Here is a 15,618-nt window from a genome sequence, read left to right on the forward strand (position 1 = left end):
GATTTAAACACCACATTTAATACAAATCTGACAGCAATTTGATTTGATTTGGCTGCCAGCATCGGAGCTGCTTCCACACAGACACACGAGGCTGCTCCGAGCTGCCATTTCATCGGCGCCTGGGGACAGGAACAGCACCCGCACCGGCCACCTGGCTCAGCCCGGGCTCCATCCAGCACCCACCGAGAGCCGCTGCGAGCTGAAATCCTCCCGGCCCCTCCTGCCGGGGAAAGCCTGCCTCCGGCTCCGGCTGCCCCCAGCTCCCACCTCCCGGGGAAAGCCTGCCTCCGGCTCCGGCTGCCCCCAGCTCCCACCTCCCGGGGAAAGTCTGCCTCCGGCTCCGGCTGCCCCCAGCTCCCACCTCCCGGGGAAAGCCTGCCTCCGGCTCCGGCTGCCCCCAGCTCTCACCTCCCGGCAAACAGCAGCTCCATCCTTGGTGGCTGCTCCCGGCTGCGGGCAGCCGCCGCCCTTCGGGCAAGCCGATGGCTCGGGCAGCTCCGGTGCCCGCTCTTCCTCGATGCTTTTGCGTTTTCCTGCAGCTCCCCGGGCCGGAGGGAGCGGGGGGCGGCGGCGGCGCGGGGGGGGGGGAACGAGAGCCCGGCACGGCACCGCGGGGCGCGGGGACCTCTCGTGGGAGAGGCGCGGCGCGCGCGGCACGGAGGTGTCCCCGCCGATGCCTGCTGGCCGGCGCCCACGCGCCTCCCGCCCGCCCCCGACGCCGCTGACCCCACAGCCCGCAGCAGCCCCAGGGGTGAGCGGCCAGGATGAGGAGGGGGCGGCTCCTGCCAGAGGCCGCTCTCCGAGGGTTCCCCGGGCACAGCTGTGCAGGGAGCTGCTGGTCCAGAGGGGCAATGGGGGCATCCCCAGTGTCCCTCCAGGGACAATGGTCGGAGCATCCGCCAGGAGCTGGGGAGCAGCCGGAGGCACCTGGGCACAGAGCACTGCTCCCAGAAAATGCCCAGGGAAAACCCCTCGTGCCAAGGGGCAGCACCTGAGCAGGCAGGGCAGCATGTGGGGTCCCAGGGAAACATTCCACTTTCCCCTTTCATCTTGGTAGCCCTTCCCCAGTGCCCCCAGAAAAAAAGGGGGGTTATGAGGAGAAAAGGGATTTAAACGGAGGGAAAAAAACTTCCTTTTCCATAATTGTCTGTGTTTAAATTGAGGGGGAATCCCCTTCCTCTGCAACTTTAAGGGCATCAGTTGAAGAAAACCCTGCCTTTTCCATGCTCTTAGGGGTATCACTTGACAGGGAATCCCCATTTTCCATTATTCGCCAGTTTAAATAGAAGGGGAAAACCTTGACAATGCTATTTTATTGATTGGAATTGAGCATAACTCCCCCATTTTCATCATCCCAAGGTTTAAATTGAGGGGAAAGCCCGGTTGTCCCTCCTTTATAAGGGTGTGAATTGAGGGAGAAATCCCCCTTTTTCCATCACTGGAGAGACCTGAAGTAAGGAAAACCCCTCTTTTTCCAGTATTTTAGGGGATTCAGAGGAGAGAACCCATTTATTGCTATGGCATCTATTTAAGTAGAGACAAACACTCCCTAGTCTCTCATTTTAAGGGGTTCAATTGAAGGAAGCTCCCCCTTTTTCAGCATTTTAAGAATTTAAATCTGTACTTCAGGGCACTTCTAGCTGGGTACTGGCACCTAATCTCTCACAAGGGAGCGAGCCCAGCACTCACAAAACCCTCCTGCTGCCAGAGAGCCCATTATTTTTTCAGTTTTATTTATAATGAATACATCCCTAATTAGAGACCCCAACAGGAGTTACACCATGTATATTATTACTATTCTTCTCCACCCTCCATAGTCCTGTGACTCAATAGCCACCAATGAACAATTACAGAACTTAACAAGGAATCATGCAACTCATGTGTCTACGCTGCCAAAACAAGAAGCTTTTTTACCCTTTCAGTGGATGCAGCTGTAGTAAAACAGAAGGCATCTACAGAGCCCTTTAGTCACCTGGAATTTAAGGCAGAGCAGCCAAACAGCTGCAGCTCCTCCCAGTGCTTTTATCCCTTCTGGTAAAATTGCCTCCTCCCTTTTCCCGGGCATTGTGGGAACGAGAGGCGGGCCCGGCCAGGGGTATATTAACCCCAGCCCTGGGTAAAAAGAGGCTCATTCTTTCTGTGGGGTTAGTTGGGTTGAGGGTGTCTTCTTATTTCCATGAAGGGGGGGGGGGGGGCGGTCATTCAGGTTTTCTCAGCTTTCTTTCAGCAGGTGCTTTTGGCATCTAAAGCAATAGAGGCTTTGAAGACACTGTGAAGAAGATAGCATTGAGTGCATAGTTCGTGATTTTTGGATCGAGTGTTCAAGGTTGTTAAGGTGCTTGGTGCTTTTTGTATTTTTTTTTTTCCTTTGCCTTGTTTTTCTTAGAAGCACTGCAATTTCCTGAAATTCCAGATTGTGTTAGTATTACACTCCAAATTTTTCAGCAGGTTCATTGTGCTGCAAGAGGGAGCTACCCTGGGTCAGAGATGACATTGGAGATGGAGGCTTCTGATAGGTAAGTTAAAGACTGCAAGTATGAGGGGGAGCGGGAGCAGGGTCCCAGTTAGTAGCTGACTTGTTGGGATTTGGCTTGTATGCCACTACACTGGTGCATTGATTTTGGTTTTCTTTGTCATAGCTGACTAAGAGGCCAACCTGGTGATCCCAGTGCCTTTGGAGATGGCTGAGGTGGACTCCTTTGCATCCAGTGTGGATTCACATCACCGGTCATCTGAAAGCTAAGTTGGGGGCTGGGGCCCGGAGAAGGGATGATAGCAGGATAGTGGGTTGGAAATTGCTGGGAGAGATTTAAAAAGTAGTGTAGGGGAAAGGGATGCTCTCCAAGGGCCTTCTTAGGTAAGCTAAAGGGAGTAGCCCTACTTTTGACTGCAACTGTAGGGTGTGCAGCGCAGAGCAGTTCCAGTGTGTGTTGTCTTGTCCGGTGTGTGTTCTGTGTCTTTGGCTTCCCTTGGATCAGATCTCTCTGCCTTTTACCCTTAAGGGGCTCATCATAAGCATTGGCCATCATCTCTAGCTTCTAGAACTTTCATACTTCTCGGTAGGATGCCAATATCACTTGTTCTTTTACCAGTGGGCTTGGCCACATCTTGGAATCACATCTTGAAAGCATTGAGTCGGATCTCTTCTGAGGCCTTGTTCCCAGCTGTACTGCCATCCATCCTTTCCAGCCATGAGCTGTAATGTCCTGGGGCTTGTAAGATTGTCAGGATATGGGATCATTCTAAATGTGGCCTTGTCTCTCACAGCCATCTTGATCATTGTGACTGACAGTTCTTAGAACAGGTCACTGTTCCAGTCTTTTCTTCTGCTCCTTAGAGCCTCTTTCATCCACCATTGCCATACCATCAGTTGTCTCTTTTGGCGTCGTCCCTGTCCTTGCCATTGTTCTTCTTGCTGAGAGCTTTTTTTATCATCCTCATGTCACACTGCTTGTAGTATAATGTGTTGTTTGAGTTTGTGTCTAGCCTGGAATTGCTCTGCTCTGTAGAGTAGTCTTGGGGGGGGGGGGGGTTAGGTGGAGAAGAAAGGAGACTTTACAGGGAGCCTTTTGCTTTGCTCAGCCACCTGAGCCATGCCTCGGATGGAGTGACTGTGGCCAGTCTGTGTGGTGTTCAGTGGAGATGTGGGAGTGGTGCAGTGGTGTCTTGCAGTTTCATAGTAGTTTGTCCTAAGGCCCACTCTTGTGGGATCCTAGGCAGTTTGCTTTGAGGAATGAGAACTTGGGAAAGGCTAAGCTTTCCCTGTCTGTCTGGGTAACTTTGACAAATAATTCTTTTGCAGAGGGAGAGCATGTAAACCTGATATTAATGGAGGAGACCAGAGGAGGACAGCAGCGAGGTGGGTCAGTGCCTGAAGTCCAAGCTACGGCCTGACTTTGGGCTCTATGTTTACCTCACTGTTGGGATTTTCATTTTGAAGATGCAAAGCACTTGGCACAGCAGGGTATTGGCACCGGGGGGACCATGAGCTGGATGAGTATTGATTCCAGCACAGAACTGGATGCTACTGGAGTTGTTGTATTGTGATGAAACTATAAGTAGCCTTTGATTTTTTTTTTTGCGTTTTACAGGTGGTCTGCAGCATTGAAATCACTACTCCAACGTGACAGACACCCTTGCAGAAAGAGGTCACAGCCGAGCACTTTCAGGTGGAACCTATCTCGGCAATGCAACCCTTTTGGACACTACATGGGCATGTGCCTTTCCATTTTGTTTTGCCCCTTCTCCCCTGGGAAGGTTGGTCATCATTCAGCTTTTCAGGGGTGGTGTTTCATTTTGGTTATGTTGCAGGGCTGTTCTTTGTCTTTATTTTTAGGAAGTAAACCTGGATATCAGCAGTCAAGGTCAAGTGAGTGAGGTAAGCAGTGACCAGTGGACGCAACCAGTTATTGCTCGGGTGCCAAATTCTGGGGCAGCTCAAAGCATGCATTGTCTGAGCATCCATTTGTGTGTTTTAGGTGGCCCACTTGTATTATGCCTACAGGGGCTGAACCCCCTCATGGACCAGCTGATGGAGCCAGTTTATCACCCTTGAGCTGCCTGTCCCTGTGAGCCTTCCAGAAGTATTACAGGGCTCTGCGATGAAGCCTGTACCTTTTCTGTTTGAAGGTGCCATCTGGGCAGCCTTTGGCAATGGCTGAGGAGTTGTGGAGAGTCGGGGAGGGAGGGAGGAGCGAGGGTCCCCTCAAGTTTCAGCAATGCCACATCACCTTGTCTCCCCTTAACCCAGGGATACCCTGCGACGGCGGCCTTGGAGTGCGGCCACAGAGTATGAGCCGAGGACCGGGGCGTTCTCAGGAGCCGGTGAGTAGTGGAATTGTTGGGTTTTGGCTGATGTGCTGCTGAGTTCAGGCACTGATGTTTGGTTTTCTTTATTGTAGTAGACTGAGAGAGAACAGCCATCTGAGGGCAGGAACTTCCCAGATGATGAGGTGGCCTTGTTTTGCACCTGATGAGGATTTGCATCCCTGGATATCTGAGAGCTAAGTCGAGGGCTACACCTCAGGGAGGGGGATGAGAGTGGGGTGCTGGGTCAGGACTTGGTGGGAGGGATCTTTGAATTAGCTTTGGAGATGGGGATGTCCACGAGAGGGCCCCTTAGGCCACGTAAAGGCAAAGTCTCGCTGTTGATCACAATGCTGAGGTGTGCAGGGCAGAGCAGTCCTGGTGCGTGTTGTGTCACTTGTCTATTGTGTGTTCTGTGTCTCTATTGTGGGCATCTTGTGTCACATGTCTTTTGCCTTACCCCTTTGAGGGGCTTATCAGAAATGCTGGGCATCATCCTCAGCAGCTCCTTTGCGTTCCTTGGCCCGACGCTGGTACCCTTGAACCTTTGACTTGCAGGCTCGGACATGCATCGGAATCGCGTCTCTCTTTAGCACTATTGAGTCAGACACCTTTTACAGTCTTGTTCTGAGCTGTATTGACAGCTGTGCACTGCAACGGTCCCTTATAACAGATTAGGACTTGGGAGAATGTGAGGATAGGTAGAGGATTCCAACCATACGATTCTCGGGCGTCCATCTTTGCAGTGCTTGGCATAAGTCCTTCTGTTAGGGTCTTTTTCTGCCAGAGTTCTTTGAGCCTCATCTAGGTCATGTCATTGGTAATTCTTCTTGCTGAGACTTTCCTCTCCTTGTTGCATCCCCTTGTTTGTCATCTCCTGTGTCACAGGTGTCTGTGTGTTTGGCCTGGGGCTGCTTTGCCCTGCTACATAGTCTGGGTGTAGGTGTAATAGGATAAGTCCTAGGGACTTGACATTTGTAATGTAGGGATTAGTTGGACTCAAGATGGTATTTCTAGATTAACACAAAGTGTCTGGAGCTGCTAAGTTACGATGCAGTACTTTGACTTTTGTCATAACTTTCTTTCAGATGCAGATGGATTGAATCTGTGGCAGAGTGCCCCATACCAGGTGAGGTGGTTCCCACAGGAAGGTCAGTCACCGTTTGTCTTTGCAGGGCAAGTGTAAATGGTGACTATGTTACAGCTTTGTTCTTCATCTTTATTTGTAGGAAGTAATGCTGAAGATCAGTGGTCGAGGTCGATGGAGCGAGGTGAGCGGTGACTGGTGGCCAGAATGAGTTGTTACTGCTTGGGTATCAGTTTCTGGTGCAGCTCTAAGCATCTGTTTTTGTTTGTGCGTTTTAGGTGGTCCACTGGGAAGGTGTCCTGGCCCTGGGATGCTGGAGGCCAGGTGGGTGCAAGCTTAAGCTATAGGTGTGGTGTACTTGAGTTGGAGCGGGGAGGCTGTGGTTTCAGTGTCTCAGCATGTTTTTTTGCTTTGCTTCTCTGCAGGTGCTGCTGCTGCCCTGGGCATGCCAAGGGACAGAGGCGAGCAGGTGAGTTGGCATTTAGGTGGGGCGACTGATAGGTGAGAGGTACGTGGCAGCATGCGAAGCGTGTCCCTTTTCGCTTTGCGGGTATCGTCCGGGCCACCTCCGGAGTCGGATGGAGATTTGAGGTGAGCCTGGGCCAGTGGTGCAGAAGGAGCCCAGCCCGTGCATTTATTCTTCTGGAGGGCAATAGTCGCAGTTTCTGTTTTGTTGTCTTAGGTACCACAAGTAGGTGCAGAGCCTAAGTTTGGAAACGGCCGGTGAGCGATGAGCCTCAGCAGTTATGAGGGAGAGAGGTATTGTGCAAGGGGTCACTTCTGGGATGTGTCATCACAGTCTGAATTTTGTCATTATTCTCCATCTTTTGCAGCCACCCAAGTGGGCTGTGGGCCATGTATTGACATCCACAGTGCTGAAGCGTTCTTTTCTGTCAAGGATGGGTTTCGTCTGCTGGTCTTCAGAGAGCTAAGTGTGGGGACTGTTGGTTGGGAGAAGGCAAAAACCTTTGGAATCACAGGAGGCAATTTGAAGTTAGCTGAGAGGAGAGGGCTGTAGTGGGCCAGGCCCCTTGGAGGTTAAGGGAGAGAGGGTTTCTCTTCAGCGTCACTCGAGCCTTTGCCGGGCCGGGCAGTTCCAACCCATCTCCATGTTCTCGTGAGCTTTGCATCATTGGATTTTGAGTCTCGATGTCATTGTCCATCTTTTCACCCGAGGAGCCTGCCTTCGGGTCTGGCACGATTGCCACGGTCTAAATTTTGCCTACTCTTCAGTGTAGCCACGCTTTTGAGCACTTTTGAGCATAGCAAGCACGTGGACATCTTGCATCTTGGCCATTTGTGGGTCAGTCATGTTTTGTGATGTCACTTCTGCCTTTGGCGGCAGAATCCTTCTCTAGGGATCCCTTTGTATCAGCTGGCAGTGGTTGCCTCCTTCTCTAGGCCTACTGCACTTCTTGAGCATCCTCTTACCAGCTTTGGCACTAACTTCTCATAAGGAGTTTACCTTTCACTGTCACGTACTACTGCCGTAGAGCCTTCTTTCCTTCGGCGTCATCAGCCTCTGGCTCATCTTGCACTAGCAATCTTGGGTCCATCAGGTAAAACTGCTGGGCAGTTTCAGTTTGTGTCTGTTATGTGGTCTGTGTCCGTTGTCTTCAGTGTCATAGGGCTTTGTGATGTCTCAGTGCTTTACAGGCATCGTTATGGGCCATATTGGCAGCAGGAGCACTTGCATACTTTCCTGGATCGGGCCTATTCTGGCGTCTTTATGGTTTTGCTTTTTGAGACCAGAAGAAGTACACAAGGTGTTCCTATCCATCTTCCTTCTCAGTTTTGGTAGTATCTTTTTTTTCATGTGCCGTTCCCTTGGACTTCTGTATGAAGTATACTAGACCCTCCTCACTGCAGTAGTTTTGTAGCTTCTGTCGCCTCAAAGCATCCTGGTCTCAAAAATTTATCTTCTGAAGCGTTATCTCAAGTCTTCATGTCATCTTTGCTTATATTTGATGCACTGTGTATCCATGTGCCACTTATGCTTGGAGCTGCCCTGCCCTGGCACATTCAGTCCTGGCTAGTTTGAACAGTTTTAGAACTCTCCTCTCCTGTCTATGGGCTTTTGGGTAGAAAGTTTATGGGCCTGGTGTGGGGATAACTCCTAGCTGTCAGCTACTTGCAGACTGCCTCATGCTGTCTTGCAGGTCCCTAAGGCAAATTTTGATCCCTATGGTCACTGATGCTACCAATTTTCCCAGGATCTACTGTTCCACATCAAGGAGCAGCAGATGGAAGAAGATGTTAAAGCATCTTCTTTTGGGGGGAGTGTTTCTAGTAAGGGCTGCAGTCAGCGTGTAAGCTGAAGAAGGGGTGTCTGAGAGTGTGTCTGTCTGTGTGTGTTGACTGGCTCTAACCTTATATGTGTGTTGTTTTTTGCCTTTCAGGTTCTTCAGTTCATTTTAAAATTTAGAATACGAAGAACCCAGCTGGTCCTGCCCATGCTGTGGGGTCAGTCAGAGGGACACAGGGTTCCTCTTCTCCTTTGTGCTGGGATGAACTGCCTAGGGAATACCATTTCTGACAGCCCAGTCCTACCTGTGTCCTTTGGACAAGGGCAGAGGTGAAGAGGCGACTGCCAGAGTTCCTTGGGGATGATGGAGTTGTGGTGTTTGGCTGTGCCCAGAGGGGCAGGTTGGGCATTATTTGTGTGTCTGAGGACTGGGGAGCCGAGCTCTCAGTGCATTCCCAGCTCTCCCAGGGGTGGGAGCTGGTGCAGGGCTGGGTGACAGCCTCTGGTTGGCCTTGGGGCGGGCCCTGGCCCCGGCACAGACACGCTGGGGTGGTTTGGGGACACTTGGGGAGCCGTGGGAGGAGAATGAGGGATGGTGCTGGGCAGAGCGATCGGCCTGTGCTCGTGTCAGCGCAGCCGTGCAGGGCACTGGGATCTGGGTAAAACTCCAGCTCTCCTGGTGTTCAGGGATGCAAGGTCTGAGGGACTGGATTTACTTGGGCTTTCCAGGAACAAGGGGAAATGTGGTGCCAGAGCTGTGCCCTATCAGGTTGTGTTTCCCTTTGGGGACAGGGAGTCTCTGGGCTGAGGTGAGATTGCTGTGTGAGTGGCAGGGAACAGGGAGCTCAGAATTGCAGGCACTGATGGAATAATTGTCTTAGGTCTGTTTGGTTTGTGCTGGTGAAAACTGGGATTTGGGCTGGAGAGGTGCTCTTGGGAACAATGGATAGAGTACATTTGCTCCATGGATGTGTCAGGAAGGACAGAGAAGGGGGGAGTATTTATAACCTCTTCTCAGTATTTCATGCAAATTTGGGGTGGAGCAGCAATGCAGGTGGGTGGGTTTGGCCTGGGCCTGTCAGGACTAACCACAAAGAATCCAGCCAAGCCCCTGACCCCTCAAGGCATCTGTGAAACACTTCCACAGCAACCCAAGTCAGAAATCCAGTGATTAGGGAGGTAAAATTATAGGTAATTGCCTATGATCTGTGGGGAATTTCCTTTGGAATTATCAATCAAGGCAGGGCCTATCTTTCAGCTCTTTTCCTGGTGTGCAGTTTGCTCTCTGGTTTAAATGAGTTTGTGTGCTCCTGTTAACAAGCAGTGTGTTTTCACCCTGAAATTTGGGGTGATAGGCCTTCTTTAGCGTTTTTCCCACAACTGAATCATCCCTTCCATGAGTAGTCCATGTTGTTCTACACAGCTGCTTTGGCCGTGGGTCAGAGAGAGAGAAGGGAAATGACTTTTTAGGGCATTGAAATTTCTCCAGGCAGGAGTGGGATGTTGTCTTCCCCCTCCCCAGAGCCCTGCAGGCGCATGGGAGTAGCTCAGTGCCAGCGCAGCTCTCTGAGCAATAACAACGCTTGGGAGGTTTGAGTGTTGATAGCAGCTCTCCTGTCTCCTGGTAGCAGTCCTAGGCGGAGGAGGGGAAAAAAGGAACTTGTGTTATTTATGGAAAACTTTCTGCTGTTTCTTGTGCAGTGTTTTAGATCTTTGTATGATTTACTATCCAGTGTCTGTAGGTAGAGAATGACTTATTGGAGGTAAAAATTGAGATAATCACTAATGGAAATGGTAGGGAAAACTTTTGAAGTGAACTTGAGGTGACCTGTAATGGAGAGCATGAAGATTTTGAAGTAAACTATAGCAATCAGTTGTGCACAGGTAGGGAAACCTTTGGGGGTAAAATACAAGGTCACCTCTAGGTGAGGGAATGAACACTTGTTGAGGTAAACTGAGTGAATCAGTTGTGGAAGTATTAGTAAATTCTGGGGGTGAAACTTGATGTAACCTCCATGGTAGAAAATAAATCAATCTTTTGAGGTAAAAAGGAAGTAATCAGTGTTGGAGAGGCAGGGAGATTGAGAGTAAACTTGAGTCTGTAGTGCAGAGAATGAACATACTGAAGTTAAATGGAGGTAGTAACTTGCAGACAGGGAAAAAATGTGGGGGTCAAGTCTGAGGTAATCTCTAGGGGAGACAACATTTTTGAGGTAAACTGAGGCAGTCACTAGGTGACAGGTTGGACAAGTTTTGGGGGGTAGAAATTAAAATGACCTGTTGGGCAGAGAATGGACATACTGAGGTGAATATCAGGTAATAAGTAGTGGACAAGTAGCAATAATTTTGGAGGTGAAAGCTGGGGTGATGTGTGGCAGGGAGAGCATACATCCTGAGGTAAAGTGAGACAGTACTGGAAAGATAGTGAAATATTTCAGGGTAAAACTTGATGAAATCTCCAGGATAGAAAGAGAATATTTATAGGTCAAAAAGAGTAAATAGTTAGTGGGCAGGTAGGGAAAATACTGGGGGTAAAACCTGAGGTTATCTCTAGGGGGAGAGAATGAACATAGTGAGGTAAAAATCAGGCACTGACTAGTGAATGTTAGGGCAATTTTGGGGGGGTAAAACTGGAGCTAATCTCCAGAGTAGTGAATGAATACTTTCTTGTAAAAAAGAAGAAATCAGAAGTGCACAGACAGGGACAGCTTGGAGGGAAAATCTGAAGCAATCCCCAGGGAAGAGAATGAACAGCATGAGGTAAACTGAGGTAGTCACTTGCAGAGACACAGTGAAAATTTTGGGGATAGACACTGAGACATTCTGGAGGACAGAGAAAATTACTTTTGGGGGTAAAAATGGGATGATGGGTAGGGCAAAGCTTGTGGGAAAAACTTGAAATAATCTGTAGGAAAGAGCATGAGCATTTTGATGGAAAAATGAGATATTTATTCTTTGCTTCCCTTTGGGATAACTTAATCTGCACCCTTCCATGAGCAATTCCTTGGCTTCTCCTGGAGAAAACCCCATGGCAGAGGCAGTGTGCAAAGGAGCCCAGAGCTGTGCTTGGAGCAGAGAGTGCTGAGAGCTGCGTGTGCCTCTGCTGCCCCAGGCTGGCAGTATCCCCATGGAACAGACTGGGCAAATGGGATTAGAGGAAGCACAATCCCTTCCTGGAAGAGGTTTTCTCCTGTGCAGATCAGGCACAGGGCAGGAAGGGAACTTTGGAGATCAGCTGCTTTCCCCCAGAAAGCATCACTCACACCAGCATGGATGACATGACCTGTGCCCAGCGCTCACCATGCACCCGGCCAGAATCAAGAGCAAAGGTTGGTTTGGGGGTGAGCACTTGAAATAACTTTGAAAGAGAAGCAATCACCTTTTGCTGCTTTTTTCTTTCTTGCAGATGCTGGGATTGCCTCTGGGCACATGTGCTGAGCTCTCCCTGCAGGGAACTGTCAGCCCTGAATGCCTGTGCAATAACTGCAGCTGCCCAGGCAGACACAGGAAACTATTCCACACATGAAATTGCCATGACCCAAGGCACTCCTGGAGAGAGAGTGTAGAGAGTTAGAGCACTGATCCTGCTCCCTGCTTTCCCAGTAGTGCATGAACATGGTTTCATCCTGATCCTGAGAGCTCCAAGGACAGTAACAACTGAGGTGCCACTGATGCTGCCACTTTTCTGATGGGCCTGGCCCAGATCCATAGCCCAGCAGGGGTCTGTGGGAGCAGTTCAGTTCCCCCTCCCTTCCTGCACTCTGGGCAGTTCCAGGAGCCATCTGATCCCTTTCTGAGGTTGCCACCACAGCCTAAGCTCCCCCCCCCCCCACTGGGCCATGATGGCATCTGCATTCCCAGAGCCAGCGAACGGCTCCGGCCCTCGCACCACTGCTGCACATCAGGCCCGGCCAGGGGAGCTGAAATAAAGCCTGGAACTCTCAAGGGTAAACTGGCACCACAACCACAAACCTCCCTCAGTTGAGAGTAAAGAGGTGTCCCTGTATTTACACACGTCCAGGAACAATACTCCTCTAGAGCAGTCATGGATTTACTTTTTTATCAGTTGAACTGGCACTGCTGCCACCTGATGCCATTAAATTCTCCATCCCCACAATCCCTGGTTACCCTTGGCTGTGGGGTTTTTGCTGTCCCACAGTGAGTTAGGAGGGATCTCTGGCCAGCCTTGTTGCCCAAGAGCATTCAAAATCCTAATCCTCAGTTCTCTGACTACTGAATACCTTAAACGCCACTCTGCGTTGTGCAAAAAAGTGCCTTGGGCCCACTGGGAACTGCACATCTCTAACAGCTGTTCTCAGTTATTCCAACTGAGTAAAATAATTATTAAGGAAAAGAGGAACCAGTTAAACCTAACAACTTTTGCCTGATGTTTTCCTCAGGAATGAGTTGGGAGCTCAGTAGCAAGGCCTTCAGACAGGCACAGTGTCTGATATAAACTATATCTGTGCACACATAAAAAATAGGTTATATATAAATAGGTAGCTATATGCCCTAATATATAATACATATTTATATTACAGAGTTATGTAAGGCATCAATATCTGCCCTACATATAACCAAAAATATTTATCACCAACTACCTCTAAATTACCCCCTGACCACTGATGCTAGGAATGTAACATTTTTAGGGATCCTAAAATCAAACAGATGCAGGAAAATAAACCACGATTTTATGCCATTAATTCCAAGATGTTTTCCTGGATGTGTGCTGCTGCGTCTGTTTTTCTGTAAGATCTTGTGCCTTATCCCTGAAGTGCACTCAGAATTGTCAGGATCATGAAATCCATTTGGGATTTTACTGTTGCTGCAGTATCCAGTGAGATGAGTTTTTTCAAAATGATTTCTCTCGGACCGAGCACATCTCCTCAAGTTCCTTCTCACTTTCTGCATCCTGGAAATGCAAAAAGGGAAAAGATCAGTGTGCAGCTCAACTGAAACAAATAAAAAGCATCATTTCCCTTCTTTCTCTCCAACCCCAAATCAGTTTTTAAGCATATCATGGAATCCTGGAATGGTTTGGGTTGGAAGGAGTCTTGAAGCTCATCCAGTTCCACTCGCTTCCACTGGGCCAGGCTGCTCCAAGCCCCGTCCAAGCGTGAGTCTGAAAAACCCCAAACAAGTCCCAGATCTAGACAGCCCACTGGAAGAAAACCCAAAATTAATTAGAACAGCAGAGCCTGGCTTCAGTCTGGCACTTCTCCTTGACAGCACGCAGAGCTGGACGGAGTGGTCAGGGCACACTCGAGGGCAAACTGGGAGAAATCACGGCGGGCTCTGGACAATGTCCTGGCTGGGCGGGATCTGCCCTGGGATGGAGACCCAGCGCCGTCCCGCTCGCCCCCCCTCCGGCCCCAGGGTGGGTCGGTCCCCGCAGCGCGCGCCCCTTCGGCCGGGCTCGCCCACTCTCCGTGAAGAGGGGCGGGAGAGGGGGCTAAGCAGAAGCTGCGGAGACAGGATCCCCTCATGCCGCTTCTCACCGTTGAAGTCCCCGGTGTCGGCCACCACCGTGGTGTGGTGCTTGAGCTGGTCCAGCGCCGACTCCACCTTCTGCCGCTTCACGGGGGACAGCGACACGTCCGCGGCTCCGGGGGACTCGCGCGCCCAGGAGGGACGGTACGTGCCCGAAGGGCACCGGCCCGCGCGCTCCCGCCGCCCGCCGCCAATCCCAGCCTGGCTGGGCGGCAGCGGCCAATCAGGAGCGCGGACAGGAGACGGACGAGGCCGCGGGAGGGAGAGCGATTCTGATTGGCTGGTTCGTGAGGGCCGGGCGGGGGTTCGCCTTGGCGACCGTGACGCCGCCATCGTCCCCGACGGAGCGTATCGGGGGAGTCTCCTGGCCCCGAGATCTCTCGGGCCCGGAACCTCCTGTCCCCGGAGTCTCCGTGTCGCCAGAACCCCCGGCAGTCTTCCCCGCGGCCGCTACGGCGCCCGACCCGCCCCTGAGCCACCCGCCCCTCGTGGCCGCGCGGGGCCCGGGCGCGGCCGGTGCCGCAAGGTGGCGGCGGGCAGCCCCTGAGGGAGGCGGCCGTGAGGGAAGGCTCGGGGCCGCGTCGGTGGTGCCCCGCTGCAGGAGCTGAGCGCTCTGGGCTCCCTTCCCCGCCGTTGTGGCAAGGTTCGAAATGGTTTATCGAGTGCAGCTCCAGGCGCTGAGAGAGCCCTCGGCCCAGTAAGGCAGGTGTTTTGGGCTCGTGGTTCGCCTGAACTTTATTTAGGCTGTAAAAGAGGTGATCTTGTTAGTGTGGGCCCACTTGGAAATTGTACTCTCCAAAACATCTACAGAAGGAATTACCAGTTATTTCAGCTGGGTTATTTAATTGTTAAGGAAAAGAGAAGACAAACTTTTGCTTCTGGAAACAGGATGGCTCTTGGCTGGAAATGTTGGAGAATCCGTGTAACAGGCTCCTAGTCATGGGGTTATGCTGTTCCCTCTTTCTGTATGGTTCCACTTGGGACAGCTGCCACAGTCGTTCCCCTTCCAGAGAGGCAAGAATGTGCTTTTGTGCAGCCTTCTCATGCTTTGCCCCTATTCTTAAGACACAGCTATCCAGGCCGTAACATCCTTCCTGTTGAATGTCAGTCCCCAAACCCAAAAGGAAATGTGTGGTTTCAGACATTCTGCTGAGTTTCTGAGACTCTCAGTGACAAAGCATTATGAAAACCCAGTGAAAGAGACGGAGATGGAGTTATAACTTAACTATTTTAATAAATCTTGTACAGTGCATGGTTATATCATTGTCTCCTTCGCTCAGTTACATCAATGTACAGTACTTTATAGCAGTGTCTGCAGGCAGTACAAACAGAACAGACGCACAGCTCAGTCGCGTGGAAATTTGTAAAAGTGGCCTCTGCAATAAGGTCTACTGAGCTATTTGTTTTAGGAAGTGCTCCCGTGGCTCCCGGCTTTACAGAGCTGTCATGTACACTCCTCTTAAAATCCCAGATAACTGTAATTCCCTGTGATTTGCTTTCCTCTACACCCCAGGACTAGAAGATGGTGTGTTTCCTAGCTCAACATTCGTTTTTATTTTCATTTTAGAAACTTTTTCACCTCCCGTGCTTGCCATCCTGCCTCCCATCTCCACCCTAATCCGGAGCCAGGGCTTCTCAGGAGGATTGTCCTCTTCATCCCTCCCTGACAAGGTGAGTGCCCTTCTCAGATCCTAGCAGGGCTGTGACTAAACCCAGGATCCTCCCCTGCCTGCACCCTAATTCTGCTGGTGAGAGCAGTGTCCTGTTTCAAATGAAGAAAACAGATTATCCATTGGAGACGCTTAAGAATGAAGCCAAAACTAAGGTGCACTGGTGTTCTCAGTTTTAGACATGAGCTCCCCAGATGCTGTTTTAAAGCTTTTTCCATTAAATGTGCAATGACAGGCACAAATTTGGACGAAGACTCAGCATGTGCTGAGAGAGAAAACCCAGCTGTCCCTGGGCTGTGGGCAGCTCTGGAGCTCTGTGT

The sequence above is a fragment of the Coloeus monedula genome (assembly GCF_965178545.1).
Source record: "Coloeus monedula genome assembly, contig: HAP1_SCAFFOLD_81, whole genome shotgun sequence".
Lineage (NCBI taxonomy): Eukaryota > Metazoa > Chordata > Aves > Passeriformes > Corvidae > Coloeus > Coloeus monedula.